Raw genomic sequence first — 6,366 nt, 5'->3', positions numbered from 1 at the left:
TATGTTTCATCATTGCTACACTGCACCCTGACTGGCTCGTCTCCTCCCCAAGACCTTTCTGTAAGGGGATGTCCAGTTGACTACAAATGGGCTTTCAGTCCCCACTCCGCACTCCTCCTCATTCACAATGATATGATTTTTTGTTCTTTGATGTCTGATACCTGATCCCTTCGACACCTCATGCTCACACAGGCTGGTGTGCTTCTTCCATGTGGGTTTTTTGCTTCTGAGTTAGATGGCTGCTTCTTTACCTTCATTCCTTTAAGACCCTAGATGCTATATCTTTTAATAGTTGGGTACCATCAGCTTTCTTCACCACATTTGCTTATGCACACATTTGTCTTCAGCGATCCGTGTCAGGAAGGTGTGCTTCATGGAATGCCAATTTAATAGAACAAAGTGTTCTTGCATTGAGGAAGTACTTGAATGGAGACCCAATGTCCATCTACTACCTTAATACTAAACCTGTAAATATATGCACATAGATCTATTTCCCCATCAGCAGTCATTAGTCTCCAGTGGTCAACCTGTGCCTCCTGTAGATAAAATGCATCTGTAGATAAAATACCAACAGATATTATGAAATACTACTGCAAGTTAAGTATGAGTATGTTACTTCAAGTATTTGTATTGTATGCCTTATCCTGGCATGAGCAGGAAGTGGGTGGAGAATATAAGCAGTGTATTGAATATTACTAATATTAGCATTTGATGAAAACATATGCAAGTCATTAACAAAGTATACTATTTTATAGAACTATGGTTATAAGAGTCATTACTAGTTCTGGATTGAGGGAAGACTTGCAAGAAAAATCATCCATAAATAGACATATTGTCTGATATTTTATTATCCATATCTCATGCTTTATAAAATTAAAATATTTTAGGAAGTTAAATTTTAAGACATGATAAAGTAAATATGAATACAAGAAAATAGTAACTGCAAAAATTTATGAGAGTCTGGGTTTAGATAATATCAAAATATTGAGCATTCAGGAAGAAAAATATTTTTGAGACATGAAAAAAGCTAATTAAATACCAAGAAGAGCACTAAGTGATGCCTTGAGAGTCTGACAAAGAAGAAAACAGGAAAGAAGAAGATCCCAGTGTGAACTAGAGCATCACCTCCTGGTAATAATGCCTGTGTTAGTCTGGGTACTTTAGAGAAACAAATCCACAGAAACTCATGTATCAGAGAGCGTTTTGTATAACGGTTAAGTGCACATCAAGAAAACATCCCAGCCCAGTGGTGTCCAAGCCCATAAGTCCAACATTAACCCATTAACCCATATGTCTAATACCAATCCACAAAGTCCTCCTCCATCTCACAAAACAGACCCAATGATGTCGACTGCAGGAGGAAAGCCGAGTCTGTGAGCCTTGCCAGCTGGAGTAGGGAACTGTCTAAGGCAGCTGCACCCTGGTCCGACCATCACAAAGAAAGAGACCCAATAACTAGAAAGGCGAGGCTCACTGAGCCATTTCTCCCTCCACCCTTCAAGTAACCCCCCATATGTTTATCGGCCAGCTGGGCACAATAAACTAACTACCTCAATGCTCTATACTAGAGTCTAACTTTCTGGCTTCATTTATTCTGAGTCTGGAAAAAAGGTTCTCAGTGTGTAGTTCTGATGATATTGCCCTGTCCTGGAACCTAGCTTTCTATCAAGTTTTATCTACCATGAGCCTGGATTCATATCCCTGTCCTATGTTAGAGTTTCTCTTCTCAAGGTGGTGTTGTGGGCTCAAATAAATGACAGCTGCTATAATGTCTTGAAATTTAGATAAGGTTTTATTCAGCTAGCTGGGCTAGCAAGAAACTAAAGTTTTTTCCCCTCATATGCAGACCCAAGTGGACTTCTCAGCCCATCTTTAAAGGCCTCAAACTCATTTCTCACCTGTCTAGAACTCAGGCAAGTGTGGACAGAAGCAGAAAACAAAATTAATGGGTTCATTGAGGAGCCATGTACTAAAAATTGCTCAGAAGGGAATGTTAAGTGAACAACCTCACTTGTATTCAGGTGAAGAAAAAGATAAAAGAGGAAATATCTGGAGTAATGCCATCTGTAAAAGAAGGGGGAAAGTTAAATAAAGTCCATTAAAAGTATGGTTTTTCATACTTTATACTTTGGGAATTGGTTAAGTTTTTATGGGAGCTTTGAACAAAAATAATTACTAGATATTTTATAAAATTGCTCAATTTAAAAATAACACATTTTCATCACAGATTTTATTTATGAATCCAATATGTTCCTATGTTCCATATGAAATTGTCACGTTGCTTCTCTCACAGAGGAGCTGTTTGGTTCCAAGTTTAATCAGGAATCATGTAATGAAAGAAGCAGAACTTCTTTTGATTTGATCATGCTTGGGTAAATTTTTTCATTTTAATAAAACAAGCTTTCATGGTTTCTAAAAAAATAGAGCAAATAAGCATTGTGAGGTACATCTATTATAAAAAAAGAAACAATACTGAAAGTGATTATAACATCCTGGTTAATATAACAAGATTAATTACACCATTCAGATTACAAGATCAATAGGAACAATATTGAAAAACAATTGAAAGAAAAGATATATTGAAGAATAATAGAAATTAATTATAATGTCTGAACCTGGGAACATGAGCGTCCATTCTAAAATTAGTCATCAGCCGAGACTTCCCATAAGGGGAGGGGGAGTGGGCAGGTCAACTAACAGTTAACAAAAGTAGAGTTGCTTTTGCTCATCTGCCTCAACTGTATCACTTGTTTATGTTGCTATGCTTCAAACAATGCCAGGAGCATGGCAAGAGAATTAGTAAATGTTTGGTGTTATTATGATTATATACTGAGCTTAGTAATATGAAGGTGCATGATGGGGCTTATGATGTGGAAAGTAAAAGAGTAATGTGTTTAGAAATGAATGCAAGTACATAGCAAGTTACAAAGAGTAGGAACTTGACTAAAAGAAGAGGAAGGGTACACACTTTCGAGTTAAGAGATTCAGTCAAGTACACTTGACTGAAAGTGAACTTTCCATATTCTTTCACAGTTAATTCATTATATCCAACATTGCCTCATAGTTTAATAAAAGAGGGAAACAAAAGCCCAGGTTGTACTACACAGTGCAATCCAAGGATTAGATGTAAGATATTGGCATTACAGCCTGTGATATGTAAAATTACAAATCTCATTTTTTAAATCAAAGTGGCCATATCCCATATTTCAACTTGAAGTTGAAATGTTAAATTCATTGTTACGCAATTATAAAATAGTAATAAATAAAAATTAAACCATAATTAAATTACAAGTTATTTAAAATTTCATTTGTCCATTCAATATAATTTGATGAAGAAGATCAAATCCAAACAAAATAGAGAAAATATCCCTTGGGTGAAGAAAAAAAATCATGTGTCTTGGATAGGTTGAATGTGGCAGTTCAACATTAACTTATTTTGTCCCTGAACTCTGCAGTTTTATTCCCTCTTATATTTATGCATAAGTTTACCTTAAGCCTGACGTTCAATAATGAGGAACCAAACAATAACAGCATTCATTTTTCTGGGACTGATAGAAGATCTTTATCTATGGGTTTTGATTTTTCTACTTAGCACCTACATATTGAGTGTATCTTGAAATCTGACCATCATTATCCTCACTTTGGTAGACTCCCACCTAAAAACACCAATGTCTTTTTTCCTCCAGAATTTCTCTTTTCTGGAAACCGCATTTACAGCTCCCTGTATTCCAAGATTCTGGTACAGTATGTCATCAACTGGAGACAGAAAAATTACCTATACTGCACGTTCTATTCCACTATTTTTTGGACATCTCTTTGCAGCAACTGAATGTTTTCTTTTGGCCACCATGTCTTATGATTGCTATGTGGCCATCTGCAACCCCCTGCAATATATGACAATCACGAACAGCAAAGTATGCCAAGCAACAGTTATCTGCTGTTGGGTGATAGCCTTTTTTATTCTCTTTCCACCATTAAGTTTAATTGTAAATGTGGAATTCTGTGACTCCAATGCCATTGAACATTTTGGCTGTGATGCACTTTCGATTCTAGACATGTCATGCTCAGACACAGGGTTAATTAAGCAGATGGTTACAATCCTGTACTGGACTGATCTTTATGATCACTCTTGTATGTGACATTTTCTCCTACAGTTATATCATAAAGACAGAAAGAGACAGAAATATTTCTCCCAAGTTGTCTCCTCCAAATATGTCCCAAACTTAGCTGCCTGCTACACTTGGCGAATGACTGTACACTTGGAGGTCAACAGAAGTAGATCAGGGGGTATTCTCCCTAAGGGTTATCAGCCATCCATAGCAAGCAGACACCACTGCTTATCCCACAACAAGTAGGGCCCACTCGCTTCTGAGAAGGATAGTAGTAAATTGTTTCCCTGAGGTCAAGCCCACTCAAGGGTGACCAAGGTTAGGCCACCATCATGAGTCTAGGGTCCGCCTTCTTGTCACATGTGTATGCCTAGTCCCTCCCCTTCCTATGTGCACACCCTTAGCTCATCCTCTTCCTGTCACACTTATGCCTATTGTACATCCCCTTCCTATGATGTCTATGCCTATTGTACTGCCCCTTCCTGTGACGTGTGGCTACCTGTAATCACACACCCCTAAGTAGATATAAGCCTTGGTTAGCAATAAACATGGACAACCAAGCACGGCTGAGGTGAGCATGCTACTATGAAATGTGTCTGACTCCATTATTTCAATCTCTCTTCTGTCTCACGTTCTCCAGGTCTTGGCTTTAATCTTTACTTATTATTGCTGTGCAATTGCACCTATCGAACCCGCAATTAGTTGTGCGGGGCTGGCTTCCCCACAAAGACAACCCTAAAATTCTCTTCTGTGCAACAAAGGAAAAAAATCCCTTTCTACCTATTCTTCCCACATGATTGTAGTTTCTATCTCCTATGGAAGCTGTATCTTCATCTATCTCAAAACTTCTGGAAAAGAAGATGTGGAGATTAATAAAAATGTGTCATTGCTCATATCATCCATATCACCAATGCTGAATCCTTTTATATATACCCCGAGGAATAAGCAAGTTTAACAATCCTTTAGTGACTCATTAAAAAAAATTACATTCCTCTTATAGAAGTAAAGTGGACCTAATCTGATAAATCATAGTGAATGATTTATAATTACTTTATATTTTTGTGAAGCTAAAACATTTCTAAAAACCTAACCTATAGAACAATGAGACTGATCTCATAGTCACTGAGAATGAATCATCAATTAATAAATAGTTATTTAGCAATGATCTACAGAAAATAAAACATCACTTTATCCAGAAACTTTCATGGTTAAATCAGTCATTTACATCTATTTTTTCAAATTTATAATATGAGCATGGGCATATCTTTTTAAAATGATAAATGCCTCCTCTTCCCCATGATTTTATTAAATGAAAAATTTTAATTAACACATTTTCAAAAATTTGCTGTAAAGCTACAAAATGTTAAGAAAAATATTAGAGAATATAATGAAAAGGATGGCTTTGTTATATAATTAATAGAAAAGGTTAGTAACATCAATATATAAATAGGACCTTCTATGAACCAATAAAGAAGATAAATAATCCAAAGATAGCAAGAGAAAATAAGAAAATGAATTCATCTATCATGCCAGGAAATGATGTGCTATTTTATTAGCAATCTTGATTTTCAAACTGTTGTGCATTCCATTCATCACATTTTCACACAAAGTCATTACTTTCATGATATAAAGTATTAGCATGTTTTGCCAAAAAGGCACTTTCATTCACAATTTGTTTAACATTTTTTATTTATTTATCACAATTGCATGTAACCCTTCACCTGGGATAGCTCAGCCTAAGAATTTATGAAAGGCTTTCCCAGTACTCTGAAATATATACTTAAACTTGTTATTTCAGTCAATTTGCAATAAAAAATTGGGAAGAATGTGAGTATCACTTGGGCAATGTGTAAGTCAATTAGGGAATTATGGTTCAGTATACAGTACTTACTTACCAAATGATGTGGATCTTAATTTTAAAGAAAGATTATAAAAATACACATGTGAAAATTAAGTTTTAAAATACTACATAAACAATTATGCCATTTATGAGAAATAATTTTATTGATTATAATTATATATAAAGTTAGGAAACATTTCCTCAAACTCCTTCACTCACGGCCATCAGGTCGGTACCGACTCAGTTACTTCATTGCACAGGGTAAAATCGCCTCTGTAGGTTTTTGAGACTGACTCATAATGGGAGCATAAAGCCTCATCTCTCTCCTGTGAATCAGCTGGTGGTTTTGAACTGCTGACCTTGAGGTTAGCAGCCCAACTTGTAACTGCTACTCAGATGGTTACTAGACATAAGGAT

At 36.0% G+C, this 6,366-nt stretch overlaps 1 pseudogene; it reads left to right on the top strand.

Annotated features, from left to right (window-relative positions):
- Positions 1-3,509: 3,509 nt before the first annotated feature.
- LOC123521572 lies at positions 3,510-5,109 on the top strand (annotated as a pseudogene).
- The last annotated feature ends 1,257 nt before the right edge of the window (positions 5,110-6,366 follow it).

The sequence above is a fragment of the Echinops telfairi genome, unplaced genomic scaffold, assembly GCF_000313985.2.
Source record: "Echinops telfairi isolate 266 unplaced genomic scaffold, ASM31398v2 ScPeMD7_2;HRSCAF=8, whole genome shotgun sequence".
NCBI classification, from domain to species: domain Eukaryota; kingdom Metazoa; phylum Chordata; class Mammalia; order Afrosoricida; family Tenrecidae; genus Echinops; species Echinops telfairi.
This window is presented reverse-complemented; position numbering and strand designations above follow the sequence as displayed.